General features: G+C 41.7%; 1 long non-coding RNA gene across 1 annotated transcript; it reads left to right on the top strand.

Moving 5' to 3' along the window:
* The first annotated feature begins 1,294 nt into the window (after positions 1-1,294).
* Positions 1,295-15,414, top strand: LOC138836850 (uncharacterized). Its single transcript, XR_011375091.1, has 3 exons — positions 1,295-1,420; positions 10,747-10,848; positions 15,304-15,414. It is a non-coding gene; the product is annotated as an uncharacterized lncRNA (long non-coding RNA).
* Positions 15,415-24,413: the final 8,999 nt, after the last annotated feature.

The following is a 24,413-nucleotide window of genomic DNA, read 5'->3' on the forward strand; positions in this document are numbered from 1 at the left end:
TCACCCAGGCCCTGAGTACTGAGTTCAAGGCCTATTACTGGCAGAGAAAAAAAACTCTCTTTAAAGGCTTAACAAAGGTAATTAATACTTTCCTAAATGGCAAGCTGTGTAACCATACACCGATAAAGCCAATGGATATAGGTGAATACAAAACTAGGAAAATTATGGAGATCATTGGGGTCAGAATTGAGAATAATGGAAGGAGCAACAAGGTTCAGTAAGGATGCACTGCACTCATAAAATAACATGTTGAGTTGAAAATCCTCATAGATAATAAAGTTATAATCATAAAAAATGAAAAAGTACTCATAGTTTGGAGGCAAAATTTTAGATCTAAAAGTCTTTTTTGATAATGGAGAAAATTCGCTTGGAGAGTTTTGTTGGGGTGGTTGTTCTCTTGTAAGAAATACACTTTCCATGGCCAGCATCCAAAACAATTTTGAATTTTGAGGAAAAACAATTATTGAAGTCATTTTCACAAAAAGCCCAGGAAATTAAATCCTCAATGGAAATTTGCTCTTTTCTTCAAAGAAATGACAGCTTAGCCAGGGACTCCAGCCGCCCCCAGAGTACAGCCCCCCCTCCCCGCTGACCAGCTGCCCACCAGGCCGGGTTGGATGAAGGCAGGGATAATTAGCTGTGCTGTTTCTTCACTAAGAAGGACACCGGTGAACACCCAGTAAAGTCATATCTGCCAGAAGTTGCCGTGTTAATAAATGTCAATTTATTAACAACACAAGGACAACAGTCTCTGAATTCATATTCAACCTTCTCGAAAGAACACACATTGTTCCGAATCTGTTCAGGGAACTTGATAATTAGATAGAAGGATGGATAGATAGATAGATAGATAGATAGATAGATAGATAGATAGATAGATAGATAGATAGATAGATGTGTTGTTTTTATGCAGGGAATACAGACAATGTCAATAATCAAACCTACTTAATAGGGTAACCAGAGTGTTTGGAAGATACAGAGTGTTGACAAGCCAGGAGATTTGACATTGATGAAGATTCAGCATTTTTCTCTTTGTTCCCATCCTAGTAGTGCTCCTCTTCTTGTGATCCTGACATTATACAACTGTGCACCTGCCCTGGGAGCCTCTCTTAAGAGCAGTATCACCCTAGACCTACTTCAGAGAAGTAGAACCTCTGGGGAATTGTTCCACAGACGTGACCTAACACAAGCGTGGAAGCTGATGAAGTCATCTTGACTTCATTGTTGTGCTCGATCTACTGCTGGAGCTGCGGATACACGGGGCTTTCTAGCTGCTAAGCCTCCCAAAGTGGGTGGCTGCGAAGAGGAGGAATGCACTGCCTTCCACTTCTGCAGACCCAAAGTACAAAATCAAGGGATCAGAGGGCAGACGGTTTTCCCCTCTGTCCCACACAGATTCTGCTGTTTCCCCCCAGCCCAGGTCAGTACCCCTCAGCCCACAGGGCACCTCTTCAGCGCTTCACCTTGTATTCACCTTTTCTCTCTCCTATTATTGTCTCTCTCTATGCCTGTCTGCATGTCTCAATTTTCCTTTTTCATAAGGACAACAGTCAGATGAGTTCGGGTCCATTTAGATGATGCCAAATATGACCCTCATCTCAAGTAGATTCCCTCATTTCAAGTAGACCTTGTTTCCAAACAGAGTCATACTCAGAGTGGTAAAGACTTCAGTGCGCCTTTCTTGGAGACAGAACGCAGTGCATAGCAACTGGGGAACACAGCCACAACCCATGAGGCTCGCCTGGAGGCACAGCAGCTCTCCGTGGTGTGGAATTCCTGCAGGAGGACATGGTGGCGTTCTTCCTGGAGGTGAACCCTCAGCGGGTACAGGAGAGCAGTAATCTGCTACCCTGCTCAATTGAAGGGAGCCAGCTCTCCACAATAATGTGTCAGTACAACATGGCGGCTACTTGGTTTGTTTCTGTCTATTGTATCTTACATATAACATCTCTGGTGGTCCAGCAAAAATCCACCCGGGGATGATGAGAAAGGTGGTTGAATCTAGCCAAGTTGTCACATCACAAAGCCTCAGAAGCACACCTGTGTTGTTCAGTACTGGATCATACAAGTAAAGGTACATAAGGAACCAAGTGATCCCTGTCTTAGTCTGTTTAGAATTGTATAACAATTCTAATGTCACCAATTAGGGGCTTATAAATCAGAGACATGGGGGCTTAGAACTCCAAGGCACTAACACCGTTCCTGATAGACCATTTCCTCATAGCAGTCTTATCATTCTGGCTTCACAGGATTGACTGGGTAAGAGGTTTCTCGGGTACTTATTTTATAAGGACGCTAATACAGCTCAGAAGTACTCTGACTATATGGCCTAATTACCACCCCAAAGTCTCCACCTGCTAATGCCATCACCCAGCAAGTAATGATTTCAATGTATGGATTTTAAGGACTTTGCATCCAGACCATCATTCATCTAGTTGATTATTTTAAATTAAATCCACCCATAATATGTCCTGTGTGCCACCAATTTATTGTAACTGGCAAAAAGAAAGGATTTGAAGGCCATCATGTCTTAATATCATTTTCTTCCTTCCTTCTCTCCTTTCTCCCTTCCCTCCCTCCCCTCCCTTTCTTCCCTCCTTCCCTCCTTTTTCTTTCTTTCTTTCTTTCTTTCTTTCTTTCTTTCTTTCTTTCTTTCTTTCTTTCTTTCTTTTTCTTTTGTTCTTCCTTTCTTTCCCTTTCTCCTACTCTTTTTCTCTTTCTCTTTCTCTCCTTTCTCTTTTTTTCTTTCTTTCTTCTGGTCCTGGGGCTTGAACTCAGGGCTCTTGTTCAAGGCTAGTACTCTGTCACTTGAACCACAGCCCCACTTGCAGCATTTTTTTATGGTTAATTGGAGACAAGAGTCTCTGTCCTGCCTACGCTGGCTGCACACTGTGTGTGATCTTCACATCTTAGCCTCCTGAATAGCTGGCATTACAGGGAGAGTCGCCTGCTCCCAGCTCCTATCTTAAATATCTTGCACTGTGTTCACTTGAATTAGGTTAATTTGGAGGGGAAAAATGATGCAACAAATCAGAATTTCCCCTTCTTGGTAGTCTTCTTAGTAAAGGAATAAATGCTGGGATAAGCTTACAAGCAGGATTGAAACAGATGGGACCAGGTTTATAATGCGGCCCTGCGCCTTAGCAGCAAGGAGCTTCTCTCCATTCCTCTCCCAGCCGTCAAGCATAGTGATGGTTTTAGTAGCTGTCCCCATGGGTCATTGTGTCGTTGAAAGATATGAGAGAAGGGCAAGAGGAAATAAGAACCGACGTTGGTATAAAGCAAGAATGAACACCCTGTTGATAGGTCTTCTCATTTCTTTCTTCTCTTCCATCTGCTTTTGTTTTTCTTTACTCATTCCTTAAGCTCTCCGGGCAATACGTTTTGGAGTTCTCCATCCTTCCAGCGTATAACTTGGCCTTTTCCACAGGATAGGTAGCTCACCTAGGTGTTCCGAGCAAGAAGATATCTTAATCTAAATACCAACCTGTCTGTTGGAGACCCAGAGCGGGCCCTTTTGGAAGCGGCATCTTTGAGAGCAGCTGCGAAGGGCAATGCTTATTTCTAAGACATCCGAATGGGAGAAATGTTCCATTTAACCATACCTCAGGAAAGGTAAACATTCTGGACATTTTTAGGGTGGTACCTGCAGTTTCTTTGGGCAGAACGTAGAAAGCAAAATCAAGTACTCGCGAACTTCCCAGAGGGTGAAAAGTAGGTTTTCGGTTCTTCCCATCCGTTCTTTCCAAGTACAGGAGCTACTGTTCTGAGTCCCCTCTCCAACGCCCCGTTCAACTCTACCCTCTGTCCTCCCCCAGTCACATGTTACCCAGCAGTTATGTGAGCTTGCGTCGGGATCCTGTTAGCAATGACCCTTGGAGAGCACCCCCTTCTCATCCCTTATCTCAGAGAGGCTCTACCAAACATTTCCATTTACTACATTCTAAAGACACACGAAGCACCCAGGGTAAACTCCAATAAAAATGAAGTGGAACGGGAGAGTGGAGTCCAGATGAGAACATATAAACTAGAATGAAAAGGAATGAAGAAGCAGCTCGCGCAGCATCTCAGGATTCTTCCTAGATGCCAATACTTAAATGGAAAGCAATAGAAGTTACCTGAGAGATGGCACCACTGCCTAATAGATCCTACACTCCAGCAGCACCTGATATATCTGCAGCATACTTATCTCCTGCGTTAGACATTTGTCCCACGTAGATTTATCAGTTTTATTGTTCCTGCAATCTCTCTAACGACTCCACCATTTCTGAGTTCAAACCATACACCAATACAGGCAAACGGAGGTTGCAGAGAAATGCTTTTAAAACACTAAAGAAAAGGAATATTATTCTGCCTTTATCTTTATCACTACACCCACCAGCTTCTTAGAGATTCTCAATTTAGAGACAAATGTTCATTCTTATAGTAAAATCTACAAAATGATTAACATACTTAAAAACAATACATACCATTTCCAATCGCCTCAAATGACTACTGTAATTTTGTTTTACTAACTCCTTAAATAAAACCAAAGTCTATTTTGTCCATCTTTTATCTGAGCTAACAGTCTGAAGAATGAGGTTGAAGCAAAGACTCATAAAAGTTTGATGAAGCTATCTTGAACAGGCCATATTGTTTTGGGACCTTTCTGTCGAAGAGAGTGACATTTTGGACTGCTGTAATTTTAAAAGATGTCTTTGGAAAGGAAAAGGCAAAGCTTTTCATAGCTGTTAATTCCATACAAAGAGTGAGACCAATGTTTAGTTTAGTCCAACCTAATCTATTGTCACAGCGGCAATCTGCGGTTTATTTATTTATTTGTCTATTTACTAATTTCAAGAGGCTTCTACTCTACATAAAGGTTGAGTTCTTAAAAACAGATAATGTTAGCAAAGCATGAAACATTCTTTTCTTTTTTCCCCCGAAAACAGTACCCTACATTTAATGGTAAGAAATCACTAGCAAATTCCATTATGTTTGTGGGCTTGACATGCAGTGCTTATTAAATGTAGGAACAAAGCCACTTTATACATCATAATGTTCACATTACAAATTCACTGCTCATAATGGTACTGCAAGTGTATGTGCAATTTTTCTGAACTTATGAAATATATTTCTGACACTTCGGTATTGATGTATGCACGCACGATATTGTCCCAGTGCAATAGGGAGACTTAACTGATGTCTGCAAGATTTGATTTATTACAAGTAAATATGATTGCCTTCATAATCTGATTTTATTATGTTCGGGGCTCTCGCAGGTAAACTTTTAGTAGAAGGAAGAAGGCCAATTTTATTAAACCAGTGTGTTCCTGCAAACCATAGAGTTTCTTGTCACGGAGGGGAGGAGCTGGGGGGGAGGGGAGAGCTTCTGATCTGTGTACTGAAAATTAAAAAAATAAAAAAAGAATTTGCTTCAAACATAACCAATATATTATCTTCTCAGTTCCTGCCACTGTTGCAAATCTGTCTTTGCTATGTTGAGCTCTACATTCCTTTCTTAAAAGCCGTATTAAAGGAAAATTCACATCTCTGAGGCCAATGTTAAATATGCTAACGAGGAAAAACTCTTGAAAGTCTCAGCTACAATTTCAGAACTATCAGAGGCAAGATGTTGTCTCTTTTGTAAGAGAGGAATGAAAGGTCTGGTGAATTTGAAGGAATTTATTCCAGGCTTTGCATTGATAATCTGAAAATATCATTATACCAGTAATTCAAATCATTAAAAATAAGGCTGGACATTGATGGCTTATGCCTCTAATCGTAACTAGTCAGGAGGCTGAGATCTGAGGATCGTTGTTCGAAGCCACTTTGGGCAGAAAAGTCCATGAGACTCTTATCTCTAATAAACTACTTAGAAAAAGCCAGAAGAGGCAATGTGGCTCAAGTAGTGGAATGCTAGCCTTGAGCACAAAGAAGGTCAAGGCACAGCATCCAGGCCCTGGGTTCAAGCCCCAGGATTGGTGAAAGAGAGAGAGAAAGAGAGAGAGAGAGAAGAAAGAAAGAAAGAAAGAAAGAAAGAAAGAAAGAAAGAAAGAAAAGAAAGAAAGGAAGGAATGAAAGAAAAGAAAGAAAAGAAAGAGAGAAAGAAAGTAGGTCATCCTGGGATTGGATAGAGAGTTGGTTCTTCTACTCAAGATGAGGTTCAGGGTGAGAGAGAGATGATAGAGAGGACCTGGTCAGTTTATCTATGAAAGAAGACTAGGCACACGGACACTACTGTGTGAGAATGTGTGATCTTATTGAGAGTTTGGAAGGAAAAGGAAAAGAGTAACTTCTGAGAGTTCCGGAACTTTCCTCTGCTCCTGCCCATGCCCAGGACCCTGGCTCACCTTGGTGCTCAGTACAGTTTTTTTTTTTTTAATGCAGTATGAAAGAGGGAAACACAGGTAAAAGTGAAGGTGAGGAGAAAAACAATCAGTTGTGAAAGAGAACAATAAAGAAGCCAAGAACATCCAAGGGAAATGCCATGCTGTGCGCTGACAACGACCTTTGAACTTTTCAGAACCACGAGGAAAGAACCTGAATTCATTTTAAATAAATTTTTCGGGGAGGGTCTCACTTTACTCTTTGGAGACTAGGCCAAGCAGATCAAAATCGAGTTCAACCAGAGGTGTGGCAGAAGGTGTGCAGAAGCTTGTCAATTACTGCCCAGGAGATGAACATTGTCGTGGGGTTTCTGAGCAGCTGATTCAGCTTTACAACAGATGAGCCAAGATGAGAAGTTGAAGGGACACGTCCTGAAGGGTCAGGGCAATCAAAGAAGATCTTTTGGCTTTAGTTAAATAAGAGCAAATAGTGTTGGGGATAGTTCCAACACAGTCACATAAATCTGTTTGTACCCAGTGGCTCATGCCTCTAATCCTAGCTACCCAGGAGGCCGAGATATGAGGATTGCAATTCAAAGCTAGGCTGGACCAGAAAGCCAAAAAGCCAGAAGTGGAGCTGTAGCTCAAGTAATAGAGTGCTGGTCTTGAGCAAAGAAGCTCAGGGACAACACTCATGCCCTGAGTGCAAGCTTCAGGACTTGCAGCAGAAAATTAAAAAACAAAAACAAAAACAAAAACAAAAAACTACGTGCGCAGAGGAGATTAGGAATAAGAAGATCAAGAGCCCAAAGTCATCAGGGTCTTTTTAGTTATTTGGAGGTCATAATACAGTAACTTCAAGGTCACAAAAAAGTCTTTGTACCTGAGAGATCTTTCTATTCACATGTTTATTATATATTTTGCAAAGAACAAAAATACTGTTTTCGCCATAATTTTCTTTCCTTGAACGTGTCCAGTACGTAGAGAGAAAACTCACTAGTGTGGGATTCGGGGAAAGGCTCACAGTCCCACAAGCCACAGAACACGGAGATGCGAAAGCTCACAGTAACAATGGCAGCTAAAAGTCTTGCTGGTTTCCTTTCTGGAGTTCATTTCATAAAATGTTAGTTTATATGATCCTCTGCACCTTCCTTCCCTTTTGTCTTGTCTATTGGTTTGTCTGTATTCGGGAGGGCACCTCAAAGGTTGCATAAGGATGAACAAATAAATACAACAGTGGTATTCACTAGAGTACCACTGTTTTAAACTGTAGGAAAAATGAACTTGATATCTTGTGGGTGGGGATGGGAGGGAAAAAATGGGGAGAGAGCGACGGAAGAGGAGACATGATTCAAAAAGAACTGTATTCCTTACTCATTACCTGATTCGTGTAACTGCAGCCCCTCTGTATATCAACTGTACAATAACAATACATTTTTTTAAAAAAAATCAGGGCTGGAGGCATACCTCAAGTGGTCGAGTGCCAGCTAAGCAAGTATGAGGCCCTGAGTTCAAGCCCTAGCACAGTAATTAATAATAACAACAACACTAATAATAATAATTTTGCCACTTAAAATTTTTTTTAAAAAGAGGCAAAACAAAAAGAAGTCACGCTGTACTGAGAATCACACAGCTGTAAGAAATACACTAAAGAGTGACTGCAATTTAGGGTAGTGGAGAACTGGGGTGTAAAGTCTCTTCCCCTATTTGGAGAACCTAGCTGATTTCCAGTCTAGGTTTGCAGTGTGTTTTCCTACAGAATCTATGCCTTTAAAATTGCCCGCCACATTCTTTCAGGACCACGTCTGTCTGCCCACCCTGGGATGTCAGGAGGGAGTGAAATGTCAGCTTCTCTGCCTCATCCCTGCCCTACATACTTCCTCCATCCAAGTCCTTCTGTCTTGAATCCTAACAGAACCGCGACTTATTTTAACCCGGTTTTCTCTCTATTTGCAATAAAAGGACCACTGTGATCTCTTCTTATTTATTGTAGACCTAGAAAGTTATGGATCCGTTTCATCTTCACACATCGCATTCTAGATTCACCTTCTAGCTTCTTATTCCCCTCAGTGAAATGGCAAGTCCTTGCTGCTTTAATTGAAATATATGGCGTGCTGGATCATATCTAGTATTTCCTCCAGCAGGAGATCCCAGTTGGAGCTCTCTCTGTAAACACACCGTATTGATAGCCCATACATCAAGGGTTTCCTGGTGAGCGCCTGTCTGCCTGGGGAGCTGGGAGGTACATCTAAGACACGGAATGCTTCTAAGCGCAAGCGCAGGGCTTGGCCACACTGGGTTTCTGTATACCCAGGGCATGGCTCTTCTGTCTACCTAGCAGGGTCTCATTGAAGCATGAGACAACATACCACAGCTTCCTAGGTGGGTGAAGTCTTTGCATATTTGGACAGACAAGGAACTGGTTCCTACCTGATTCTGTCTATGGTGAAGTTGTAGCTACCTCTCCCTCTCTGGTGTCAACTCACACACATCAGTGCCATTGCAGAGAAAAGTAAGCTGGAAAGAGGTTGACAGGTGAGTGGGCCATGTGAGTGTGCATGCGACACACCAGCATGTCTGTGCTTATTCTTAGCTGCTTGCACACGTGGCATTTGGGGCTCAGCATTATATTTACTTTTCCTTCTACCATTGTGGGGGGAAAGGTCTTTATCAACTCACAGTATAGATGTGAGGCTGGTCTCATGCAGCGTTGCGCCTGACCAATAATATTTGGTTGTTTTAAAAAGTCTTAAGAACTACTAGAGGTACGTGGTGGTTCCCAGGGGCTGGGTTGCCAGATTGGAGGTCAAGAGAGTTGATCAAAATACATGGAATTTCAGTGGCGTGGAAGGAATAATCTTGAGAAGTTTCTCAAACAACAGCTGAGCACCTCGATGTTTTAAGCATCTTCTAGAAAGTAATTATTGAACACCTGACCTCTTCTTGTGTTTCAGTTGTTCTCTTCCTATGGGAAGATAAGAATTGCAACACCCCCAAATTGACCACTGGAAAAGGGAGCTGCAGCCCTAGCAAGATAACTTTTGTTCTCAGATTTTGCCCTGGTCTTCTGTTGCCACCCTGCTGTGGAGGGTGATGGTGTACATTCACAACAGGACAGCAGAGACACCTCGAAACACTGGTTCTTGAAATACTGGTTTTCATTTTCCCACAAGCGCTTCAGAGTAGATTGCAGAGTAAATCAGACGAAAAGCTAAATATTTAACATGATAAATTACACATTCTTATTCTAAAAATTGTTTAGTGTATTTTGTCATTCATAGGGGCTTGAACTCAGGGTCTGGGTGTTGTCCATGAGCTCTTTTTTGCTCAAGGCTAGCAATCTGCCACTTTGAGCCTCAGCACCTGTTTGTTTTCTTTTTAATTTCCTGGCTATTTTTTATTTATTGGATTTTTTTATAGTAGCCTTCAAGACACCAAGGGAAAGGATGGTTTTGCAAATGGCTTAAGCAAAATAGGGCTTCATTTATGTCATGTAGTATTGTGGAGCTCTACGACTGCCCACTTACATCCAATCTAATACAATTATATGTGGAAATGTGAAGGTAGCTCTGCAGTTCATGTTCTTATTTTAAACCAAGAAGGAAAATCATAGCATCAGCTGGTCTTTCATCTTTGCTGGGAAAAGGGAAAGCCTTCCCAGAGTTCCTAGCAGATCCTTTGTCCGGAAGAACATCATGTGGCCAAATCTACTTGCAAAAGATGTTGGCAAAGTGATATTTTTCTGCTAATATAGGTGCAAGGCTGGCACTCCCACAAAACTAAACTTTAGACTTTTCTTTATCAAGAAAGGAGGGGCATAATGGCCTAACCACACCATAATGAAAACATCCCGAGACAAAATTAGACTACACAGCACTGTTCATATAAAGTTGCCATGTGAGGCTTCAACAAAAATGGAGAGAAAAGGGTTGAAAGTGATCCAGTCCATTTTCATGTTGTAGACAAGCAAGCTGAAGATTTTGGAGGCTCATTTTCATCATCATCATCATCATCATCATCATCATCATCATCATCATCATCATCATCATTATTATTATTATTATTATTATTATTATTATTATTATTATTATTATTATCTTTGAGTGGGTGTACAAAGGACTTTCCATCCACCAAAGCAGTTTGCAGATACAATACAATGTGTCTTGATCAAAGTCCCCCCTTTCAACATTCTCGCCCATTCCATCCCGCCCACACCTTCCCTCAATTTTATCCTTAATTTTGTAGGATATGCATTGAATTCTTGGCTGCATTCTCTCTCCGCCTGCCTGACAAGCATTCTATTTTCCTGACCATCATACTTAAATACCTCCCCTCCTGTCTTATTATTTTCTTATGACTTTTTTCACAGGTACCTCACTGTGCTTGCAATAAATATATAGAAATCCATTGTGGCCCTATCTCAATCCCTCTTTTTTAGAATCTAATAATTGGAAGTACCATCTTCACTGTGGAAATGTCAACAAGTATTTAGCATGCAGCATTCATTTATCCATGGCATGAGATGGCATCGTCATTTCAGGTAAGACACGCAAAGCAGAGAATGACCTTTCTCAGTAGCAGCCTTCTTTCCATAAAGATTCAATGGGAAGGGGTGAATAAGGGGAAGGTCAGCCTTTATAATTAAACACACTTGGTTATTTATTTGTTAACCCTGGTCTTCTAGGTAGAAGCCATTTCATTGTGGAGAATATGCTCAGAAGGTAATAAATACTAACATAATATTGGTTTAACATCTCTTTGTCTCCCCAAATTTCCTGTAACCAGAGTTCTTATTAAATCTACATAATGCTGCCTGAAAACAGGGTTGAAAATCTACCCACGTTCCCAAACAGAAAAATCTCCTCAATAAAATTTATCATAGAATCAAGCATAATGGTTAACAGCTCAAAAAGAAAATTAAGCTCAACAGTATAACTAATATAAGATAATCAACCTTGATAGTCACAACACAGACATGTAACAAGGCAATGTAATGAGGAATAAGGATATATTCTGTCCTTGAAAAGAGTGACACAAAAGAAAGAAGGTATAGTGGGACCAAAAGTTCCTGTCCTTGAGAGTTTGACAGGTCACTTCGTCTCTGTTGGTCATACACAATATTGACATTGACCCGTGATATTTTATTCTCCTGTTCTCTTATTGCTCATTCACTTACTGATCTCCTTCTCATATTTATGGCCTAGCCTAAATAGCATCTCTTCCAGGAAGGCCCCTGGATTTTTTTTGAAGGAATTATTTCCTGCCTCTACATTCCAATACCATTAAAAAAAAACAGCCTCACAAACAAAACTTACCATGCAATGTATTACATTACTTTTGTCTATCTCCTTTATTATACCACGAGAATGGATACTCAAGTAAGGCCAACCATGGTAAGCCCTTTGATAACTTTTTTGAATGAAATACAACTGAATCATCAATGGGTAATTTTGTTTATTTATTTACTTACCTACTTATTTATTTTGTTGATCATGGGGCTTGAACTCAGAGTCTGAGTGCTGTCCTTCAGCAATTTTTGCTGAAGACGAGGGCTCTACCACCTTGAATCACAGCTCCGTTTTAGTTTTCTGATGGTTAATTGGAGATAAGAGTCTCATGGAATTTTGTGCCTGGGCTGTCTTTGAATCATAATCCTCAGATCTGAGCCTCCTAAGTAACTAAGATGACAGGCATGAACCACCAGTGCAAATGGGTAATTTTGATAGTTGCCAAGTGAATTATAATTTGAATGGTATGTTTAATTCCACTTATTCAACTATCTTCTTTTCCCCTAGTCCTGCTGAAATTCTGTTAAAGGTTAATGGCTTGGGATTTTCAAAACTTCTCAAGACCTCAATATAAATGGACAAAGGATTTGAATAGACATTTATCCCAAGAAATATCCCAAGAGTCTCACAGATTTTCCTACCCAGGCTAGCTTTAAACTGTGGTCCTCAGATTTCAGCCTTCTGAGCAACTCAGATTACAGGTATGAGCTACTAGTGCCCAGTGGCTTGTTACTTCTAATTGTTGATCTTTAAGTATACATTTCCTAAACCTTGATAAATCTTTCCTATGGAACTGATGCAATGAAGTCAGAAACGCTGTATCATTTTTGTGAGCTTTCATGTACCCTGGATTCAAGCAGCAGGGTCTGATGTGTCAGAATATGCTTCGCATTCATTCCTGCATGGCATGATGAAGGACTGGAAAAAATGTGAAATGATTTGATTTATGTAGTAGATACAAAGGGATTCTTGAAAGTCTGCTATCTTGCTCCGGGGATTAAGGTTTTCCAAGAACCATGGATTTACCTAATATTCGCAAGGTCACTTTGTCCTGAGACAGGTTTTAAAGCAACCTAAATGGGCAACTTAGAGAAGAGGGAACTCAGTAAGTTAAGGAGCTCCAATTTGTCAGTAATCAGAGAAATGCACATTCAAAGGGCAATAAATTATAGTTTTCTGCCCATCCAAACAACACAATTAGAGAACAGGGGAAGGAAGTATTCATGAAGATGGATAGATATTGGAAATTTCATATACATCTATGAGAAAGATAAATTTGACAAAGAAATTCTTACACCTCAGTAGACATTGGATGATCCTGACAACAGATTCCTGGCGACTGGTGCTGTGCTCAGAAACAGGCATGCTAATCATTGTAAAACAGGGTAACAAAATGTAGATATCCACAAGAGTGGTATGAAGCCTGGGCTAGCAACCTTTATCTCGGTACATTGACTACACAAATCACAATGTGCAAAGGTCTTCTTTAAGCCTATTTGGTCCATAAAAATAATGCTTCAGTTTTATTGCTATTTACCTAAACCTGAAGGCAATGAATAGACTCCAATAGGTGAATGGATACAAATAAATTATGGCACATCCACTCAATGGAACACTACTATCCCATGCTAATAAAAATAACTGATCAAGCCATAAGAAGACATGGTAGAACTTACTATGCCTGGCTAAGTTCATTTGAAACTGGCTACATAACACTCTGGACGAGGAAAGCTATGGAGAGCATAAGTTCAGGGTGGGATAGGTGTATATGTGGAGCCCAGGACGTATCTAGGGCAAGAAAACTATTCTTCATAGTCCTATAATTGAGGTTACATGTCATTACACATTCCTCAGAACTCACAGCATGTACAATCCAGAGTGAGGCCTAAGGTAAGCTATGCACTTTAACAAAATGTAGATCTAGTCTCATTGAATTGTTTCGAAGATGCCACACTGAAGCAAGTTGTTCATGATAGGAATGTCCATAAGTGAAAGTTGGAGAGGGGATATATCAAACCCTTCACTCAATTTTTCTGTAAACCCGCAACTGATCTAAAAGGCACGGCACTGATTTAATAGAATAGGTCATGACATACAATATTATCTATATAAATTAAAGAAGTGTATAGACAGTCACCCGGCTCTTACTGAAACATACAGAAAGAGGATGATGGACGTTAACCTCATGAGAACCGCTGTCCAGGGAGGAAGGTCTGGGCGAGGGCGTAGAGTACAGGTGAGAAGAAGGAAAGAAACACAGCACAGAGACTCCGCGGGAGTCCTGAGAAGACAGAATGGACTGGGGGGATAAGACGAAGCCAGCACTCTGTGCAAGGTGTGGATGAAATAAAGGTACATTGAAGAACCACCAGCGAGCAGGGCGAGGGAGCCACGGTGCCCTGGGGGCTTCTGTTCGCGTAAGGGACTGAAGTTAGGTAATAAAACAGGCTGCAGGAGAGGCTGGCAAATCGAGGGATTCTCTTTCCGGGTCAATTTCTTTCTGTATCAGGAAGGGCTGTGATAGGGGAGATGAAGGATTCAAAAATAGAAGGAAGAGGGGAAAAACCCTGAAAGCAAGTTGCTGTTAACTTTTCTGAGTGATTTGTTTAACAAGTGCAATTCTAACAACCTAGATCCATGTAGCTAGCAATTTTGTGAGCCTCTGTCAGCCAAGAACTGGGTAACAAGGCAAGGTATTGGTGGTATGTACCTGCCGCGGAACAGCATTAAACCCTAAACAGGAAGACAATGTGCAGTATGTAACAGCAGAGATGCAGTAGAAAATGAACAAGCCACCCACCAAGGGAAGAATATACCACCTGTGTGCGGTGCCTAAAACACCTACTAGTCTGCCTCTCAGTGCAGAATACCAGATTGGCTGGCTTATCAAGAATAAAACTTTGAGAGATTAAAAAAAAAAAAGAATAAAAGTTTGTAACTGGGTGCCAGGGGATCGTGCCTGTAATCCTAGCTATTCAGGAGTCAGATTTGAAGACTGTGGTTCAATGCTAAACCAGGCAGCAAAGTCCATGAAACTCTTATCTCCAATTAACTCCCCAAAAAGCCAGAAGTAGAGCCATACCATGGCTCAAGTGGTAGACACAAACCTTGACCTGAGTTCAATTCCTAGTACTGGGTATGTATGTATATGTATCTATGTACCTATGTATGTATGTACCTATGTATGTATGCATGTATCTATCTTACATATAACTACATGTATCAATATATCAATAGATACCAATAGATCTATACATCTTTAGATTGATCTATATATAGCTACATATAAATCAATATTTCTCTTTGTGTATCTGTATATCTGTATATATATATATAAACCAGGCAGCAAAGTCCATGAAACTCTTATCTCCAATTAACTCCCCAAAAAGCCAGAAGTAGAGCCATACCATGGCTCAAGTGGTAGACACAAACCTTGACCTGAGTTCAATTCCTAGTACTGGGTATGTATGTATATGTATCTATGTACCTATGTATGTATGTACCTATGTATGTATGCATGTATCTATCTTACATATAACTACATGTATCAATATATCAATAGATACCAATAGATCTATACATCTTTAGATTGATCTATATATAGCTACATATAAATCAATATTTCTCTTTGTGTATCTGTATATCTGTATATATATATATATATATATATATATATATATATATATATATATATCTTACAATTCTAGAAGCTAAAAAGTCCAACATCAAGCCTGGCACAGTAGTTTATACCTGTAATCTCTGCCACTATGAAGACTGAAAGAGAAGATCATGTTTCTAGCCATGGCAAGAACTTCACAAGACTCCATCTCCATCAATAAAAGATTGGCTGTGCCAGTTCAGGTCTGCTGTCTTAGCTACAGTTCACATCCACACAAATGTAACGCTAGACCCTCTTTTAAACTAACAAGGAATGGAGGCACTGATCAAATGGTTGATTCCCCTCCCAGTGAGCACAAGGCCTTGAGTTCAAACTCCAGAAGTCCAAGATCAAAAGAACACCAGGCAAATGGTGCAGTCTATTTCAAGATGGCGCCTGGCACACTACATTTTCCATGAGGAAGAACACTGGGTCTTTGTATGGCAGAGAGAAGGAGGGCAAGAAGGGACAAACTCCCTCCATCAAGTGCTTTTATCACTGCATGAATCTGTTCACATGGGCGAGGACTTCTCTGAAGACTCTACCTCCCAACACTGTTTTACTGGGAATTGTTTCCAGCCCATGAATTTGGGGAGGCAAAGTCACATGATAACATCCAAGAAGCAAAGGTAGAGTAGCAGTGGCCAGGAGGAAGGCAGAGGCTAGCACAGAGTGGCTAATCAAAGTGCATAAAACTGCAGTTTTGTAAGATGAGTCAATTCTAGAGCACCAGTGCAGGATATGTTTCCATAACAATTCTGTCTTGTGCATTTAAAAACTCTACTCAGGGTGGATCTCATGGGAAGTGATCTATGATTTGGAAAGTGTAAGACTCCCATGCAGTCCAAATGAAACACGAGGTGTTAACCAACCGGTTATTGACAGGCACATGTGGACATATCTGTATTGGTAAGCATGATTTTCCAAGCAAATATTTACAAGTATCGATTCTGACCTTGATATTAGGTATCTACAGCGGGGGAAAATGGGTGTTTAAGCAATGTCTCCCCAATAGGAGCAAAGGTGTTCCCACACTTCTGATATTGGGAATGAGAAAGTCAATTCAAGTATATCTGCTATTTTAGGTATCTCAACAACTCTTCCTTCCCTAGCTTTTTGGCTTAGAATTTTGGCACAAATGGTGCTTGAGGTTGGGGAGTGAAAAAGACAAAAAGTAGAGAGAGAGCGTGGCAGGGATTTCCAAAACCAGGAGGCTTCTTGGATGGAGTTGGTTGTTTTTCAACAGTGGAAACTGGCTCAACAGCATTGTGAAACTTGCTGTGTTTCCACTGCCATTAGGATGACCTTTCCATGACACTTCAAGGGCGGGGCCCAGATCTGGGCAGTGGCCAAGACCTGGCTGTGAGCTCAGGCTCTTGGGGGCTTCTGAACCCCAGCACTAGCTGCATAGTAAACCACTCACCCACGACTAAAGCCTCCAAAAGGAATCACAATCACCCTTTGTTCGTGTCAGAGAGGAATGGAGGAAGGGAACAAGATGGCTTCTTTCTTCTCACTGAGATGGCACTACTTCCAGAAACATGAATGAATATCCTCTGTTCTTTTTTCCTTCTCAAGATAACAGTCACAAGTAGGGAAAGAAATGTGCCTATGTGCCTTTTCCCTTAGAAGAAATGTTTATCTCCCTGGGATGTGTGCTCAGATTCAGAGCATGAAGAGATACCATGTGTGAGAATGGGTGCTATCTCTATTGACAGCACTGGATAATTGAGAGAGGATGGTTTCTCTTACTTGCAGTAACTGGTATATGTCAGGGACAAGCAAAACAGCTCAAAAGCTATGTACATATGACCAGATAAGATGATGTTAGGCGAAATGAACCCCAAGATAGGGACACAAGTGTTTTTTTTTATTTCTTTCTTGCTATTGTTCCTAAAGTATTTATAATGTACCATGTGATCTTTTTGTTTCTTTGTATGTTCCTCCCCCATGGTATAACCCCTGTTTTCACTATATTTGATGTCAGTGTCCTGCATCTTGTATGTACACTTCTCTGATTTGGGGAGGGGAAGGGGAAAAACAAAATGCTTAAACAGGATACAGGTGGACCCATTGTAACAATGAGATGCACAAGACACTATGTTGAAAAACGAACTTTACAATTTAGGCATGCGGGGTGGGGTGGGGTGGGGGGAAGAGTGTAGTTGTGGAAGTGGGAGGGAAGGGATGGTAGGGGAAAAACAAAGGAGGAGGCAACAATGCTTGGTAGAAAATGTCCTCATTACCTTGCTCATGTACTCATGTAACTGTAACCCCTTTGTACAGTATTTTTACAATAAAAAAGTATTAAAATTTTTTTAAAAATGCAAAAAAAGAAATTTAATTTGAAAGCCTTCAACAGAGAAGCAGAATCATTCTCCAGAGATGTTTTGCCTGCTGACCCTTTTTCCTAAAATGCTATTTTCAGTCAACCTCCCACCTTTTCCACTCAGGTCTATTCAAGTATCAGCTGCATCTTCAGAAAAGGTGAGGTCAGACCACCTTCGAATAAACCTGGATCTTCCCTGAGTCCCCTGGGAGGGACCTGCTTGCTTGCTTACAGCACTTTTCATCCTTCATATATTTTCTTTTTTTTAATGTTTTAAAATTGTATTTTCTTCAAAAGATGCTGTACAGAAGGGTTACAGTTACATGAGTAAGGTAATGGGTCCATTTCTTGTTGAGCATTGTTACCCCCTCCTTTTTCTTTCTCTTTTTTTAAATTGCATTATCTTTAAGTAGCTGTAAAAGAAATTGCCACTCAGCGAGGCGGTTTATCATCTAAGACATCTTGATCAGGGTACCCCTTCCTCGTTCTCACCCCTCCCTCTCAACCCACTGCTTGCTTCATTTTTATTATATTTGCAGGATATGGATTGAATTTGTGACTGTATTCTCCCTCCTCCTCCTCCTCCTCCTCCTCCTCCTCCTCCTCCTCCTCCTCCTCCTCCTCCTCCTCCTCCTCCTCCTTCCTCTTCTTCTTCTTTGCTGTTTGTTTTACCTTTACCAAAGAAATATGCATTCCATGAATCTATTTCCCAGTGTTGGGAATAGGTCTTGGGAGACCGTATTTACTCAAATATGTGCTTAATAATGAACACGTCCCCTATAATAAGTTTTAGCTCTGCAGTTACAGTTATATGATCACTTTCTGTTTTAAAGTAGTAGAATATGGACTAAAATACATATATTGCCTATCACCTAGATTCTTGACCATATGTACTATTAATCTGAGAGGAGAACCACTTAGATTCTGGTATTCTTTGGTATCTCTCAGAGAAGGACCAATCCTGACATGGTAACACCGGTAGATGCACAAGGCAGACCAGACACAATAGGAACTGGGCTGTGCACTTGCACAGGTGGTTGAGTGTAGACATTCCCCACAGAGCCCTAGAGACATATCAGTCCCACGTACTTGGGAATGCCGGAAACAGGGAGTGGCAGAATCTGTTCTGAGAGCTGTAAGACCTCTTCTCACAGGACTCTCAACACCGCATCAGACACACATCCTGCCCATGCTGAATCCTGTGCCTGGAAAAGTTTCCTTCTTCAAAGGTCCTGAGGGGTGATTGGCCCCACATAGTGGAAAAGCAGTGTCTGAGGCTCCCGTCCTGTGCCCTCAAGAGCAGAGACCCAAATATGAAAAGTGAGGCTGGTTGGGCTGATCTTTGAGTCTTTTTGGTTTTGCTGTTGTTTGTTTTTGTTGTTTTCCTTTGAAGAGCCTGCACACACACGCGCACGTGCGCGTGCACACACACACACACACACTGATTCTATGTGATTCACAGAGGGGTAGCACTCTTAGGAAGCTCTGGAAATTTCATTCTTCTCTTGGCTCTCAGGGGTAATGGTGAAATATCAGTTGACCATGAGGCTCATAAAATGGCAACTTAGTGGCACAATGGCATGGAAACAGTCCCTTTCTTCTGGTCCTAATGTGTTTAAATAGAAGGACAGGCCAGTCAGTGGGACAAAGATGATCTCAGGGCCTCATTCTGAGGACATTGAAGGGATTGGTCACATTGGCCACCATGAAATCGAATTAATTGCATGGTTTCTACATTCTACTTTTCTTTTGTAAATGTAAAATAAGTTCTTCCATCTCAAAGACTGTTATGAACCACATAAAGTATCAAATATGGAAACAATTGAGGCTCTTTGATTCTTTCTTTCCTCTTTTGTTTGTCTACTTGGTTAAATATATGTCAAGGCTGGGAATGTGGCTTAGTGGTAGAGTGCTTGCCTAGCATGCATGAAGCTCTAGGTTCTATTCCTCAATAACACATACATAAAAAAGGCCAGAAGTGGCACTAGGGCTCAAGTGGTAGAGTGCTAGCCTTGAGCAAAAGAAGCTCAAGGACAGTGCCCAGGCTCTGAGTTCAAGTCCCAGGACTGGCTACATATATACATATATACATGTGTGTGTATGTGTGTGTGTGTGTGTGTGTGTGTGTGTGTGTGTGTGTGTGAAAATAAGATTCACTGGTAGATAGAAAATAATTTATTTACTTGCTACTTACTGTATTTTATTACCTGTGATACTGAGGTAAGATCAGTCTACTTAGGTATTATATGAACAGAGAACTATACAAAGAGTTTGGAAGGCACAATGTGTTAATCTCCTTTCGGGATAACATCCCAAACTACATTATTAAAAATGAATGTAGCAGGGCTTATAGGCGCATGCCTATAAGCCTAACTATTCAGAAGGCTGAGATCTAAGGATCGTGGTTCAAAGCCAGCCCAGGAGGAAAGGTCATGAGACTCTTCTCTCCAATGAACTATTCAGAAAAGCTAGAAGTGGCACTGTGGCTCAAGTGGTAGAGCACTCACCTTGAGCTGAAGAGCTGAGGGACAGCACCCAGGCCCAGAATTCAAGTCCCATGACCGACAAAAAACATATAATAATGTATTTGTGATTTTTAATGTGTGTATGCTTTGTAATAATTTAAGTTAATGTTGGAGAGTTAGCTGTTCGTATGACAAGGCTGAGAGGTGGGCTGGACTTTTAAGAAGTCGGGCTTTGATTGGAAGGCCTTGGATCCCAGTGAGCAGTGTTCTGAGGAGAGATTAGCTCTTGTGGATCCTAGAGCTCCTGTGAGGAAGAAGCAATTGGAACAGCCAACTCGGCCCCTCTCTGGCTTTGTGTTTGGTGATGTGATCTCTGTCTGCTGTGTGCGATCAAGATGTCTACCACAGGATCCTCATCAGAACACAGTCCTTGAGTCTGTGTAACTATGATCCAAATAAACCTGTGTTCTTTATAAAGTAGCCTACCTCAGGTATTTCATTATAGCAATGAAAACTGAGCTAATGGGGTGTGTACTCAGTATTTGGGTCCCTGAAACTAAGGTAGGCACAAATGCTTGAGGAAAGACATCAGGGGTAATTAATTGGGGGAAAGGGGAACCATGTGTGTCTTCAAAGAACATCGAAAATGATCAATATATATATATATATACATATATATACTCACAAATGTAATGGAGCATAAAAAATATTTACCTTCCGAGAGCCATGGAAAAGGCTCTAACACTATCCCAAACATAGATCTCCACAATTCTTCTTACAATTACATATATAATATATAGCATAAAGTATCGAAAATTGCGACATAATAATCCATATGACAGCTATTAGTTACTGACTTGTTAGTAAGCTTAAGAATGGTGCTGTGGTGAGAACTACTTCTATTTTAATTATGTCTAATGCTTTACAGATACCAAGTATTTCTTTTTCTATGCACTCTCTCATTTGATTCTAGCAATAACTTGTGGGGAATGTAGAACTTGTATTCTTTCCTCTTGTTCTTCTCTTTTTAATGATGAGACAGACCCAGGTCAAAGTGTTTGTCCAGGACTGCTCAGCTAATACATGTGCTACATCCTTAGCCTCTGGTCTTCCTGACCGATTTGGGCCACTTCCTTCCAGCTTCCGGAGGGCTGGATCCCTTGTACACCTATGAAGTAATGAAACTTGTTCTATCAGACACTGGTGAATGCATGCCATTATTTTACCAGCCCCCTTCCAATGCATGTAAATCCAGAACTCCCCAAGATTCCATAGCTTCTTGGCCTGCTTAGGAAGCAGTCCTCCAAGATGGCGGACAGTGTGCTTTGCTTTCAACACCAGCTCACACACAGTGAGGAACACGGCATCTGCACCCCTCCTTCCTAATCTGAATCCCGTTTATTTGGACAGGCAGTGTACACCAACAGACAACATGCTCTCGTAACCAAACGTGGTCACAGCACAGGTACTATCCTGGACCCTGGTGCTGAAACACACAGATGCCTTTAGCAGTGAAGACAAGTTCCCCACATGAAAAGAATGCGTTGTTGCTTCTATTGGGGGTGGAAGGGCATCCAGAAGTCCAGGCAGAGCAGTTGAAGAGGGGAAGAATCTGCTGGGTGACACGGGGAGAGGGGAGGATAAAAGGAAGCTGTGAGCATTTGCCAAGAGAACGCTGCTTGTTATTATTACTAATAAAACTAACTCTTCACTGTGACTAATAACCAAGGTCATTTCCCTTGAACTTGTCAGTTCGGTTCCTCACTGGCTTTGAATGTACCTGTTCATACTATTTTCTTCATGTTCTATGTAGATCTCTCTCTCTCTCTCTCTCTCTCTCTCTCTCTCTCTCTCTCTCTCTCTCTCTCTCTCTCTCTCTCTCTCTCTCTCTCTCTCTCTCTCTCCTCTCTCTCGCCTTACAGAGTCTTACTTGTGATCTGTACCTCCTACATGACTGTGGTAGTTCCAGGACATCCCCAAACAGTTATGAAACCACTGACCAGTGGAGCCTTTCTTGCAGCTGGATTTTATTCAGGACTTGTGCTATTATATTAATGGGTTTAATTTAAACAGGACCAGCCTTGCTGGCCAAATTACTGCCATTTAAATCAATTGGTTTAGGAGGAAAGACAGCCTGACCAGAGCGATTAGACTTCAATTTATTACTGTATCGGCTTTAAAACTGGGCAAAGCAAGCTTACGCATGCCTGTCCTCTGTCCTTTGAGCTTGAGTGCAAAACAAAGTAATGAGAGACTTTGGAATTAAAAGGAAGAAGAAGAAGCAAATGAAAAATAAGCTATTAAATTTGAGTCAGTGTTTCATAAGGTAAAACCAGGTATCCCCTAAGTACCTGTCCCCACCACACACACACACACACACACACACACACACACACACACACACACACACACACAACACACACACACACACACACACACACACACACACCAAAAGGTGTCTTTGATGTCTCTTCATTAAATTGAGATTCAAATGATCTAACAGATGTATTAGTTTAAAAAGGCTTTTTACTTGGATTTTTTCCCTTCATAAAAAAAAAGCACTGCTGCTTTTTTTTTTTCCCTCTCTCACACATTTCAACCTGATTCAAATCGAGAAGCAAAAGGGAAGAAACGGCTTTAGATGTGCTCTTTTGATTTTTCCAATCTCGTCTGAATAAAATGGAATGGGAGATCAAGAACCCTCAATTAATTGCAACACTGGGTGTGTGTCAGGAGGAGAGGGAGGGATGAAAGGGGTATTAAGGATTCACAACCCTTAACAAATGCATAGATTCAAAGAAGGGAGACGAAGGGAGAATAAAAAAGCGTGTCTGTATTTTATTGCACTCCGTAAGCTTTTCGCTTGTATTTATAGCTGCAATTATATCTCAATGAGGTTTGTCTACAGCGTTGGCTTCACGCTAATTTTCCCCCTCACTGCATTCTTGGAATAGGCTCGGACTGTTTATGAACCAGACATATTGACCTCATTTACAGCTAGCAGTTTAAATCCATAATTTTTCCACCCACAATCCCTCTTTGACATTCCGGCGGTGCGGCCGGCTCAGCGAGACTGAACTAAAAGTCTCACACTTCATTGAACACCATTATGCGGCTTTATGCTTATAAGCCTGTTTCCCTCGGCTGCCTTTCAGCTTTGCTGGAGATCCGTTTGGCCACAGGCTGGCAGTGATTAACTGGAAGAATCCAATAAATCACCCTGTCAGCCAGCAGGCTCTCCTCACTGTGTCTACACATCGACATTTGGATTTGCACCTCTCTCTTCCTCTCCCTCTCGCTCTCTCTCTCTTTTGATTTTCTATCCCTCTTTCTCTCTCCTCCCCTCTTCCTACAGAGCCATTAAAATAGCCTCTTTACCTTCCCACAAGGTGAACTTGAACTGCCGCACGGAGCAGGGCTCCCGAGAACCCGCCGTGGAGATAACTCTCTTTGATTTGCAGACTTTTCCCCTGCTTTGGCTATTTCTCCCTTCCTCTTCCAATTAATCCATGCCATTCACTCTTAGGGCTCTGCCAAAGGGGAAGAACAAGTAAGGGAGAAGAACACAGTGGCCAGACGCCTGGTGCCCAAGAGGAAATCTCACAGATCCTTAAGGACTCCTGATTCCCTTAGAAAATCTAGCAGGACGGAGGAAGGGGCTGGGGGGCAGGGGCGGCAGGTAAAGCCGCCTCGCTCTGCTTCCCAGAGGCTGAGTGGCCTGGCTCTTCTATAGAAAGCTCAGCACCAGGCTATATCTTCGGGGGGGGGGGTGCAAAGGAGTAGATTTCTGCTCACCACCAAGCAGCCATGCCCAGTATAGGAACGTCTGTTCTAGACTGTGCCTGCAAGAGGAGAAATGAGGACGACTGGCCTTCTCTAACACAGCCACCAGCCTTGGGGGGCTGGGGTCGCAGGACTCCACAAGCAGGTCCCTGGCTATTTCTCTCAGGTGAAGTGAGCCGGTGACACGGGACTGGCAATTCCCTGACCCCATCTCTTTCGTATTCTCCCCATGGCCACAGTCATCTTTGTCTGGGATTATTTCTGCACTGTGAGCACAAGCATTTGTTTGATGTCCCAGACATCAAATACACTGTACACTCTCCCAGTGGCCAAAGGAAGTGAGATTCGTGCTTTTGAAAACTCCACCGGCAGGGATGACAAAAGGCAGTGTGAACTTCAGACACAAAGGATGGAAGAGAGGGGAAGGGATGGGCCCAGTCAGGGGTGATTACCAGACACCCCTCCCAGCCACCCTGCCAGACAGCCAGGCAGCCCTGCCCAGCTATGCTGCTTGGATCTAGAACAGCAGTAACTGGCTGCCAGCAGGAGAGGAAATCGATACAGCCTTTGTCAATGGGCTCC

Source organism: Dipodomys merriami, unplaced genomic scaffold (assembly GCF_024711535.1).
Source record: "Dipodomys merriami isolate MVZ:Mamm:240054 unplaced genomic scaffold, mDipMer1.0.p SCAF_26, whole genome shotgun sequence".
Taxonomy (NCBI): domain Eukaryota; kingdom Metazoa; phylum Chordata; class Mammalia; order Rodentia; family Heteromyidae; genus Dipodomys; species Dipodomys merriami.